The sequence below is a fragment of the Nanorana parkeri genome, unplaced genomic scaffold (assembly GCF_000935625.1).
Source record: "Nanorana parkeri isolate BGI_ZX_2015 unplaced genomic scaffold, ASM93562v1 scaffold76, whole genome shotgun sequence".
In the NCBI taxonomy this organism is placed as follows: domain Eukaryota; kingdom Metazoa; phylum Chordata; class Amphibia; order Anura; family Dicroglossidae; genus Nanorana; species Nanorana parkeri.
This window is the reverse complement of record NW_017306344.1, coordinates 1785508-1798343: the sequence shown is the minus strand read 5'-3', so window position 1 is coordinate 1798343 and position 12836 is coordinate 1785508. Positions and strand designations below refer to the sequence as shown.

General features: G+C 41.0%; 1 protein-coding gene across 3 annotated transcripts in view; it reads left to right on the top strand.

The window, feature by feature from the left end:
* Positions 1–12836, top strand: part of KCNQ4 (potassium voltage-gated channel subfamily Q member 4) — a 158814-nt gene that overhangs the window by 91762 nt on the left and 54216 nt on the right. The gene's annotated exons all lie outside the window — the stretch shown is intronic.

The window sequence follows — 12836 nt, the reverse complement described above, 5'->3', positions numbered from 1 at the left end:
GCTATGGGGTCAGTGTTTTTCCCCATAGTTCTCCTTAGGGTAACGGGAGGACACAAACTAGCGTCCTCCCGTTACCCTAAGCACAGTATACCACGAGCTACAGCTCGCAGTATACTGAGACGCCGCAGCCAGAGCGGATCCCGACCTGGACGTCGGGAACCGCCCAGCTGCGTGAGTGACAGCTGGCTCTGCCTATCTAGAGGAAGAGCCAGCTGTACCCGCCCCCTCCCCCGTCCGTTCTGCCAGTCAGCGCTGGCAGATCGGAGCGGGGAGAGGGGAATCCAGCCCCTCCCCCTGTCACGGCAGAGAGCTGTGACAGGATCGAGAGGTGAGCGAACCCGGTATGTGTTCGCTCACCTCCCGATCTACTGAGCCGACCTGTGACAGTCTCATTGTCACAGGTCGGCTAGAACTATGAGGTGAGTGGAAATCACCTGTGGTGTATCCAGTATCTTTGCTGAAGAAAAAATTCCGTCCCTACATTCATCCATTATATCAATTTTTTGCTTGTGTCCTAATAGTTTGGAGGCTATTTTTGTATGGGGCCCTGTGATTTCTAGTTACAACCATAAGGGTTGTAACTAGAAATCACAGGGCCCCATACAAAATTTTGTATGGGGCCCTGTGATTTCTAGTTATGCCCCCGTCCCTACATTCATCCATTATATCAATTTTTTGCTTGTGTCCTAATAGTTTGGAGGCTATTTTTTCAGCTGTGTTGAAATAAAGTCTAACTATAATTTTTACTAGCCATTATATGTTATGTCTTCATTTTTTTTTTTCTTCAGCAAAGATACTGGATACACCACAGGTATTTGTTGTGACTTCTAAAAAGACTTACACATGTGAAAGTCAACATATCCTCAGCAATAGCTTTGGAGGGAATGCTTATATCCCAGTGGACTAAACATTGTGGCTTAGCCTTGAATGTGACCTTTGGGCACTGAACTCTGCATTGTGGCACTTTTAAGGCCTCTGTGTTAGTTAGCCACAAAGTGCTCTCCAGTTCAAAATGGGCTAATGCACAAGGAGCTACCTCACAGTTGGTACTATTTGGCACCATTTTAATTTTGACCCTACTGGACCTCCACCTCTAAGTGTGCATGAGGCCCCTATAACCTGATAAATATCTCAGATTCAGATTCAAATTCCTTGCAGTCTAATCCTGAAGAGACTGTATTTTAGCAATTTCCATATGATGTAGATGTAGAAGAAATTATTGATAATCTGATTGAAGCAGTACGTTCTTCCCTACAGTTGAAGGACCAGTCTGATGCTCCAGGCTTAGGGTCTTTTAGACCTCTTACAGCTGCCAAGACCTTCCCAGTGCACTTGGAAGGTAAATCATTGCTCTATAAGGACTGGAATCAACCATGGAATTGTGGACCCGCCCAGACAATGTGAATAAACTTTTTCCCTTTTAATAGGTAATTTATTTAGAAGTAGTCTTTGCCAACTGTGGGTACTCCATGTATCCACCTTAACAAGCATACCCCCAAATAGGTTGATTATATTTTTACCTTTAGGGATTTTACTGTAATATCTTCACCTCCAAACAATTTTAAAATTACTCCTGTATCTGAACAAGTCACCTATTCACTAAGTTGGACAGTGTTGGGTGTGTCATTCATGACCACACTGTTTTTTCCTTCCTAAAAATCAAGGTATTGGTATCCAGGATCCTGGCATCTGTTGTTCCTCACCTTGAAGAGTGAGGGTTCTGCATGTGAGTGTGCTTTCTTTCTTCCTTCAAAGGAAGTATCCATTGCTAATAATTCATGTTCTTCCCTGGAGGATCAATAGACAAGTCACTTTGTTATCTTGCAATATAAGTTTCTCCAAGTGGATAGTGTAGGTCCACAAGCCTTCATGGTCCTAATTTTTGCAAGACAGATCCTCTTTGTAACCGAGCTGCAGTCTTCTGTAGGAGTCTCCTTATATTCCTTTCCTCTTCCTATTGTCTGTCAACCTGCAAAGGCTTTTTCAATTTTCATTTGGTCTTGAAATGCACTGTAAACCAGTGACAAGGTGGGATGGATGCACTGTGAGGTAGATGTAAGGGATGCACTTGAAGGCGGGAGAGCGAGGTGGGTGGTAGCCGGACACGGGATGATAGACCTGCTAGAGCCATTATCTCCTGAGTCTGCTCTTCAGCTTCTCTCAGTGATAACTGCTGCTGCTTTAAATCCCAGCAGCTCAGTGTGGCCAGAGAGCAGGCTCAGGAGGAAACGTCTGCAGTGGGAATGTCATCCTCTCAGCTGCCTCTGTTAATGGAGGAGCTATTTAAATAGCCCTGCTGTAGATAAAGAGTGCACATTTCATCATATGGTTTGGCCTGTTTATAACAACACAAAATGTTCATGGCAAAGCAATTGACAAATTAAATTTACTTTATGTATTTTTTTTCCTGTGACACTATGAAAACAAGGAATAAAACAATTGAAATAAAAAGATTAAATATCTATGAAAAAAAATAAACACTATGAAACGTTAAGCAGAGAAGGGGAGGAGGGAGTTAATTGGGATTGACTAAAGTACCAATTAAGCTCTTTTTGTTTTAAAAAATATATATTTTCACATCGTGTGCAAGTTCAATGTAAGAAAGATATTGTTACAGTGTGTTTATAAACAAAGCCTGTAAACATTCCTTGCAGGCTGTGTTTATACAGAAGCTGCTGTCTGTGCTCCTAAGACACAGGTGGAGACCCTGTTATCACACCGACAGCCAGTGCCAGCAATTGTATCTGATAGCATAGCCGTGGTATAGGAGGAAGTTCTAAAAATACAATGAATGTACAAGGTATGTATGAGTTATCATAGATACCTGCGGGCTTATGCAATTGAACAGTTGCACTGGTCTTCCTTCTGTAAAATGGATTCTGATTGGTTGCTCTGTGAAAACTGAATAAGGCTATTATAACTACACTTTAATTTCCTAAATAGAGGTTTGGAAGAACGAGAAATACTATTCAGCAATGACAGAGAAAGTGTGAGACAGCATCAGAAATAACAGACATTTTAGAACAATTCCCAGGGTGCCCAAACAACATAAAATGAGTCTGGATTGTTGTTCAAACTGGCTGAAAGATATTCCATATGTCTTACATCAGCTATTTTTCTGTGGAGACTGAAAACACGAATGGGCAGATGCTGTCAGGATATGATTCATCAGTCAGGTGACCTCATCATTTGCATTATGAAATGGGCATCCAAGACTGAAATGCAATGGTAGTAGATATTGCTGCACATTAGATACTAGAGACTAGCTTGGTTGCTTATAAGCTAGCTCTTGCATATGTGATATGCTGCATAGAAATGATTTTATTTTTTAACCTTTTTTACACCAAGATCTACTTATTAACTTTTCTTTTGTTAGCAAATGCTGCCTTTGTTATATAGATTTGGTGAGCCATAGATTGCTCACTAGAATACACAGTTACTATATTTAAAATGTCAAATGTTCTAAATCTTTGAGCCTTTGTCAGATTTCTGCTGTCCCCATTTGGGGAGATTTCCCACCACTTCATGTGCTGGGGAAACAGGAAATGAGGGGACATTTATCATACAGGAACAGAGACAGCAGTAAACACCTGACAGTTCTAACCTTTTGCTGGCATAAAATAAGTGGGAACCAAAGAAAGCATTTTTATGAATGAAAAGACATTTCTTTTGCTACAAAATGCATTAGAAAAGAAGCAAGTTGCTTTTACTATGCAGATAAACATAGATAAAAATATTGGTAGAAAGAGAGGCAGTAGGCAAAAATTTAGGTTAAAGCCAATTATCCCCGAATCAGCCTTTACTTTTTTCATAGAGACACACTATTAGCTCAATTAAACGGGCAACTATAATGGTTTGGGGGAAACAATCTATTTGACTGGCCTAGAGCGGGAAAAACTACCCTGTGCAAGCTTCTAGTCGCTCAAGTAGTGTTTGACAAGAACTTCAGTTATTAAAGATTTTCAAAGAGACTCTTATACTTTGCCCATTCAGAGCACAGTGAAAGCACCTATTTAAAAGGGAACTATAGCCAAAACTTTTTTGGCGTTCGTTCTCTTTTGGGTTACAGGAAGACATTTACTAATGTCCTCCTGTGACCCAAAACTCAGCATATAGCAGGTTATATACTGACAGCGCAGAGCTGCACTGTGGCCAGAAAAGATCTTGACAATATTGTCAGGATTCACCCTGCTGCCTGATTGACAGCCGGCTCTGCCGCTCTAGAGCCAGAGCCAGCTGTACCCGCCCCTTCCCCATTTGCCCTTCCAGTCATTGCTGGAGGAATGGCAGGGGGAATCCCTGTGGGGAGTGCTGACTGACAGTCACAGCTCTCTGCAAGGACAACATCGAGAACTGAGCGATCGGTGGTTTGTGATAGTTCTCGGTCTATAGAGCTGATGTGTAACAGCTGCAGTGCCACCCGTTGGCTCTAACTATGGGGATGAGTGCATTTCACTCTGCCCATAGTTCTCCTTTTAAGTGCCCCTCCCCCAAACACACTAATACTCACCTTGCCAGCAACCCCCTCCGCTTCTTCCTCTTCTGCAGCCAGCACCAGAATTCCCAGTGTCGGCTGGTAGGGGACACTAAGTGGAGCAGTGACATTACTACCTATGCCATGTGACAGTGCTGGGGCCTACTAACTTGTTGCTAGACACCTGTACTGTCATATGGGAGTAGGTCACATGCTTCCTCATAAGAAGCACCAGGTATTTTTGTCATCTAAGGGAGTGGAGGGGGAACACTGAAAAGGTGATTATTTATGGGTCAGGGTTCACCTTTTAGACAGACAGCATTACTTTGCCCCAAAGTGACAGTGTCTCTTTCTCCACTCCATGAGCAGCCATGATTGTATTGATTTATTAGTAAAGGCTGTCCCCACCAGCCGACACTGGGAATTCTGTAGCTGGTTGCAAAAAATAAGAGGCGGAGGGGATTGATGGCAAGGTATCTAACATTAATTACATTTTAAATAACACTTTTTGTTGTCATTGGACAGAGCAGATTACAGGCAAAAGGTAAAGAGCCAATGAGAGTCTTGTGATCACAGTGAGCAGTCACAGAAAATTACAAGTGTAAATACTGGCTGCAGAAAAACAAGGTGCCAATCACAGCCAGTGTTGAAATCAAAGTGTTGAAATCACAGTGCCCCTAATAGACCTGATTACAGCCAGTGCAAGTTTTTCTAATTTTTTTGATTGCAGCCAGTGCCAGTGTTTCCAGTTTGCTGATTACAGCCGCTGCCAGTGTTTTTGTGTGTGTTGTGTCTTTGAAATACTCACCATGCCTCTTAGCAAATACATTGGGGTGCCTGTCTTCCAAAACAGGTTAATTTGTAAAGTGTTTCTACTGTACTGGTACTTCAGGGCCTCCGAAATGTGATCAGGAAATCAGGTGTGTAATTTATGCCCATTGGAGGCCTGGAGGTGCTCCTTGGAATTTGGGCTCCTCTATGCGGCTAGGCAGTGAAAAAGGCTCTCATGTGGTTGTTGTTAGATTTTCTAGATAATTATGCAACCAATTTGTAACATGCATGGCCAGCTTTTCTGATTCTCCAATATAAGCAGTCAGTGTTTTATACATTTATGAGTTCAATAGATCCTATGGGAATCCATATATCTATAGATTCCAACACTCATTTATCTAATTTGAATAGATTGTATAGTCTCCAAATCACCTGTTCAACAAATGGGAACACATTAGCTAGTGAAATGTAAAATGTGTGCTGTGGCTTTCCTTGCCTAGTCTGATTTTTTTCTGTTTAGAATAATTATTCAGTAATACGACCTTTTACAGGGGGCTTGCGGTTAGATTATTTGCTGACCAAAACAATTCTCTTCTTGTTTGCAACGAACTTCCGGGACCCCTACTTTGTATGCTTCAAATAGCTGACGTCTAGAGTCCGGACGCAAAGTCTAAATTAAGAAGTCCTTGTGTCTCTCCTTTGATGAAGCACAATTGTCTTTGTTTTTGAGAAAGGTGCTGGAGATAGCAAAGGACACATTGCTGATGTTTGGGAAACTAGACCTACCCTGTACTATTAAATCAATATGATGGAGAGGGGATCAGTGTCAATTTCTTGTCTGTCATAACATAAGCTCTCCTGATCTTCCTGTATGCGACTGCAAAGGAAGGAAAACATTACTTTGCAATGCTATATTACACGTACAGTAAACTTCCATGATGACAATCATAAAGTTATATTTTTACAGACATCAGGTCATCACATTCAGATACCGGCAATCGACTGAGGGCACCAGCTGAGCTGAAGAGGCCAGTAACATAGAATCAGTCCAATGCTGTTTGACAAGTTCTTTAACCTTTCTGTTTGGGACATAAACCACATGGTGATTGTGTAATCATTATGTGTCTGTCAGACAGGCATGTGTAAAAGGGTAGGGAAAATATGTTGTCCACACACTTGCTTCAAAAGCTCATCTTTAGTGATGCTCCTGCAGCATATCAAGAAAGATTGCAATGTTTCAGAACCACACAGGGTCCCTTTTATCAGGCAGAGTGCCAATAATCTATTGTGCTATACAACAATATTTATCAAGTGTGATCAACATAGAGAAAAAACAAAATCATCACCTCCCAGACGTTATAGTGATGTCATATTCCCGCTAGCACACGCGTCTGTCTCTTGTAAATAAATCATCATATTGCATATCAGTGTCTAAACACTATGTTCAATGTATCAGTAAATGTATATAAAAGGCATATGTAAAACACATGCATCTCATTCTGACTAATCACAAAGTCTGATCAAGCCTTGATAACAAAAAAATCCCAAAAAACCCAACACATCAATTAAAACAAAAATAGTCTCTGTAACCATGGCTATAGACAATCCGATAGCTCCATTAAAAGAATGGGCAGGTAGACATCAACCCATACTCTGTAGTGCCAAGAACCATGTTATTTCTCATTCAACTTGTCCTATGCACAAAGGCAGCTCTCATATAGTTAACACCTTCCTTCCATCTTCTTTTTTTATGTATAAATTCTTTATTTAAGAACACTTTAGGAATACAGCACATAAAATTCACACTTTTTTTTTCTCTCTTCTTCCTCTCTTCTCTTTTTTCTTTTAGTCTCTTTTCTCCTTCTGTCCCGTTCTGGACCGATCCTCCCTGCCGCCCCTGACCAGACGGGCACCAATTAGGTGCGCGCGGGCCGGGAGCGGTGGAAGGAGGGGGGGAGCGAGTGGGGGAGAGGGAGGAAAGGGGGGTGAGGTATAAAACCCCCATGGAGGGGTGATCCCAATCTACATCAGTTGGAAAACTAGTGGTAGTTCAGTTAAAGAAGGAGGGTAGAGGAGGGAGCGGAAACCAAGGAATATATGAGGCACCCAAAATAAAATAAAATATAAAAAGGTATAAATTAATAAAAGTAAGATAATAAGAACAAGAGAAAAGCTGGGGAAAGAAATGGAAAAGGAGAAATGGCATGGGACCCACCCTTGCTAGAGCTACCTCCCGAGAATAGAAGTCGGTATAACTGGCAAAGGCCCTGTAATTTACGGAGGCCAGATTCTATTAGGGATGATTGACTTGTGGCTGTTGCTGTTGTTTTTAGTGTTTTGTATCTTGTGGTTTTTTTTAATGTCAAGGAAGAGGATTGGCTGGGATAGAAAGAAGGGGGGTAGAACATAATCGACAAACGCTAGGAGGGAGGGGAGGCCAAAGAGAAGAAGGAAAGATAACCATGGGGGAATGTAGACCCAATGAATAGTTATAAATTTGGATCCCTAAACGTCAGGGGACTTAATATCCCACAAAAACGCTCACAGATACTATATGATATGCATATTCAACGAGTTCTCTTTTTTCAAGAAACGCATTTCAAAAGTTCCTCAGTTCCGAAGATCTCTAAGGGATATTATCCTAAATGGCATATGAGTAATTACACTCAGAGTAAATCCCGAGGTGTGGCAATAGGTTTCCACGCCTCATTACCAGTAGTAGATATACAGGAACAGGGGGACGATGAAGGGTGTTTCCTTTTTGTTAAATGTAAAATATTTGATAAACAGTACACACTTGTTAATATTTATCTGCCAAATAAAGGTCAGATAAGGGTACTAGTAAAGATACTCAACCTTTTGAGGAACTTTATGGAAGGAATCCTGGTCGTAGGGGGGGACCTTAATCTGACAATGGACCCCAAAGTAGATACGTCTAAAGGTACAGTCCATATACCATATACCCAGCTTAATAGATTAAAACAACGCCTACAGAATCTACAGCTGGTGGATATCTGGCGTATTCTACATCCTAGAGCTAGAAATTACACATGTTATTCACCATCACCATCACCATATGTCATACAGTCGTATAGACTACTTTTTTGGGTCTCATTGTTTAATTAGTTGGCAGATAAAAGCAGACATAGGAGTACAAATATGGTCAGACCATGCACCCATATTTTTCACGATCACACCGCCGAATACCATGAAGCTTAATGCGACTTAATACAAGATGACTCTATAAAAGAAGCTATTAGACAAGGCATTGTAAGTTGTATAATCTAATATTAAAACAGATGTTTCCAACATTGCCCTATTATACTAAAGTGTGGGAACAAGAGCTAGGTCATGTACTTACAGAGGAGGAGTGGAGGAAGATCTTTTCCCTAACTTTTAAATCAAGTATCTCTGCCCTAACACAGGAAAGAAACTTCAAAGTACTAACAAGATGGTATAGATGTCCATATAACCTATACAAGATGAACCCTAAAAGTTCTAAGTTGTGTTGGAGGTGTTTTGTAGAAGATGGGACAATGATGCATATCTGGTGGTCGTGTAAGATGATAAGATCTTACTGGAAATCAATCTTAGATATAGCACAAGACCTAACGGGACTCCATGGTTTGGAGACACCTGAGGTGGCTCTGCTGTCTCTACACCATGGTTCGCCCGATGCAGGGAAAAAAGGCCTACTGGGCCCGATCCTTGCAGCTGCAAGGGCAGTAATACCCAGACATTGGAAGTCAACCAGCTCTCCCCAGATATCGGAATGGGTGGAAGAACTAAATAACGTAATGCGATCTGAAGAGCTTATAGCCCGCTCATATAATAGACACACGCTATTTGGGGAGAGGTGGAGCCCATGGAGGGATTACATGAGCTCACAAGAGATTCTTAGATTTTTATAAGGGTAAAACCAAAAGAAGCCTAACGCTGGATCATTTTACCCTGATTTGATACCTGTTCTAACGTGACGTTCCTTCTCTTCCTTTTGTTCTTTTCGCTTCCTCCCTAGCGATTAATTATACTTACAACACCCCTGATACCCTTGATTGCGTGGGAATGTTTGTTTTGGGGGGGAGGGGGAGGAAGAAAGGTGTTAGGGTTTTAATGTTATACGTCACTTATTTGTTTTAAGGGAGTAGGAATATGGAGGGAACTACAGAAAATAATTGAGTGTGTGGGAATGAATTATGTTTGTTATTTGTATTTGTATGATATGTGAAATTTGAAAACTCAATAAATAAATATTTGGAAAAAAATAAAATAAGTCACACTGGGTAATGCCATAGATCAGAACAAAATGCAAAAAGAAAGAACAAATATTCATCCAATTTTGAATAATGGTCTGTGGTTGTGATGAAGTTAGGGATGGTTGGTTGGTTAAGGTATTGTAGACATAATGCTGTTTCCCATGTGGGTTTTTATTTTATGAAAAAATAGAGTAAGATGGGAAGGGGGGTAAAGTAGAGAAGAGGAGGAGCAAAGAAAGAAGGGGTTCAGGGTAGCATGATGGTGTACTATAGGCACCACCTAGTCCCCCAGCCCTCAAAATAGTGGTGCAGCAAATTATGACATAGGAACATTCAGGTTGTCAAGACAAGAGAACAGTGGTCTAAGGTCCCGTAAATCATGATGTCTATAGTTAGAGACCTGAGGATGCGAAGGAAGATTGCAGTGCTGCAGCAGAGGAGAAGACAGGCTGGAGGGAGCACTATGACAGCTGGCTGGCTCAGAGCTTCGGGGGAGTATAACTTTATTTTAGTACCTAGTCAAAAATACTTAACCCTTGCAATGCAGAGGTAGCGCCACGGCAAGGGTTAAGAAAACGTTTTCCTGGAGTTTTTGAAGAGTGTAGACAATGTCTTACATAATTTTAATTTCTTGAATTTTGGTAAACCCATGTGCCATGGAGGATGGGGTAGTTTTCTTTCAGCTGAGATGGACTCTAGCTGAAAGCAGTGAATAAATAGCGTGTATTGCTTTCTGGGGAGTTGGCTTAGGTGAAGAAGGTAGGCTGCAAGGTATCAATATCTGTGAGTTTCTTAATAAATGACAGGGCCCCTTCCTACCGTACAAGCGACATATCCCTTCCCTCTTCTTAAACAAGAACTGATCTCTGGAATAGGCAGGCAGAGTACAAATGACTAGTCACTAGTATTGCTGCTGATCTTTCATCATTATTGACTTACTATGCCTTTTTCTGCACTGTGCGAAGGTAAATGCAGGGTCTTACTTTCTCATGTCAGGGCCTCTAGCAAATAGATCAGTGGGCAAAACAGTTGTGACATAAACAAATCTCACTCCTTAGATCTTAAGAATAGCGGTCAAAGATCTCACACTGCAGATATAATGCTATGCGTCTGTGGGCACAGTAGTGCCTAGGCATACTCCCATAACAGAAATTTCAGTGCTATTTTACAGAAGGAATTCAAGATAACATTTACATGTTCAGGGTACTAATTAGAAATAATTAATATTTCTAAATGTCCTTCTATCAAAGCAAATCTTCACTTTTTGAGGTTTGGTTGACCTTAAAAGGAAGGGAAGCCTAACTATAGCATATCCTATTGCATCTTAATACAGAGAGATGTAAATTTCTCTTTTTTTGGAGACCCATGCATCTTTTACCTCTTACATACATATTATACATTATATTTTCTGTTTACCTTTAGAGTTACATGAAAACACATACAGAAATGCAGAACATGGCAATATGTGTAATTTGAAAGACAATCATTGAGTCTTTCTTGGTATCAGCTTGATGACAGGACCCAAACAAAATATTTAGAAGTCCACTGACTTTATATTTTTATACTTTTATTAATGCATATATTAATATGCTTTTTATTTATCCTAATTATTTATAATTAAAGATTAAATATAGTGCTTCTAGACATATAAAATACACTTGACGGCTGAGGAGGACCAATTGTACTGCTAGGCACTCAGGTGTCTCTGTCCAGGAAGAAAACAAAAAGAGTGGAGGCAGAATAATAAAACAGTTAACATTTGTATTAATATTTGCTTTCATTTGTTTTCTTTTGTCAGCATCTGGACCCTTGTGTGCAAATCAGCAGTAGAATTGTAGGAAGGAGATATAGGATATAGATATAGAGTCCCAACACATTCCCTAGATAAGGAACATACTGTAGATAGCAGCATCTGGGAGTTTTGTGCATTAAAGCTCAACAGAAGTCACAGAAATACATGTTCCGTCAGATAAACATTGTGATAACAACTTCTGTCACATACTACGGTCATGTCCTACTGTCACATAGAGACTGAGTTGACAAAGGGGATTCTCTTACACCTCCTGTTCAGTACCCACTGAGTTTGTTGACAGGGTTTAGCAGGATGAGGAGAAGCAGTGTGCCTGTCGTGGGTCCAGACACCATTGATGCTCAGAAGATAATTGGGATACTGCTGAGATGCTGAATTATGTAGTACATATATACAGCACACACCTCCACTACATTACAGCAATAGAGTTACAATTCTCCACTGCTAACATGAATAGGTTAAACCATGATCCATAGTACATAACATGTAGTTGTACTATGGATCATTTAAAGTCACCTGTCCCTTTAAGAAAAAGTATCGGTAATTGGTATCGGCAAGTACATGAGGGGATGTACTTGTACTTGGGCCTGAAAAAGTGGCATCGGGACATCCCTACTGAAGATGCTTGGGCCAGTTCTTGTGCAGGAGGCTGGTACCCAGATGGGGCACAGGAACCCACAGGTGCAGGATTCAAAGTCATAGTGGAGACAAGCTGAAGTGCCAACAGCTGAATAAGAACTGTACCAAATCGCAAAGCAGGAGTGGGTTCAAAAGCCAGGCCAAAATTTGGTATCAGACAGGCAGCAATAGTACCAAAACAACAGACAGAAGACAAAGTGAGGACATACGCTAAGGCTAGCAGGGGGATTCAGATATTGTAGAGTCAGGAGGCAAAGTGGGTCAGTTATAGAACAGTAGAATGCAGGTCAGGTCACAGGAGCTAATGACCAGTCAGCAACTTTCCTGATTTGTGCTGTGCATTCAATTGGGCTCCAGAGTCAGTGCTGGACATGCATGAACATTCAGGGTAACCCGTACATGCATGAGCATGCACTTGAACACACATGGATATGCACATAGCCATTACACTATGCATCAGATCTCGCACATGCAGAACTTTGGGCGCAGCCATGCACTCAAACTTCCTGACACCTACCTTCACTGTCCTTCTGAACAGTAACAATTGCACAGTGTGTTTAAATATGACTGCACATTCCAATAGGCACCAGACTTTGACCACTCTACACGTTCAATTCTGTAATCAAACAGCTCTGGCCAGACATACCCCCTCTCTTGCTTAGCATTACAAGTCTGTGTGAGGATCTTGTGATAAGGGATAGGACCTTGACTTATGTATGCCAGCATAGAGCACTGGAGTGGGAGAACCGGAAGCACATTTTCACTAAGATACAATGGTATTTGTAGGCATTTCCAAGTGAAAATCAGTTAGACAACATACATACTAATACTACTATAAATACCTACAACTATACAGCTCGTTCTCATTTTAAATTTCACTTATGTT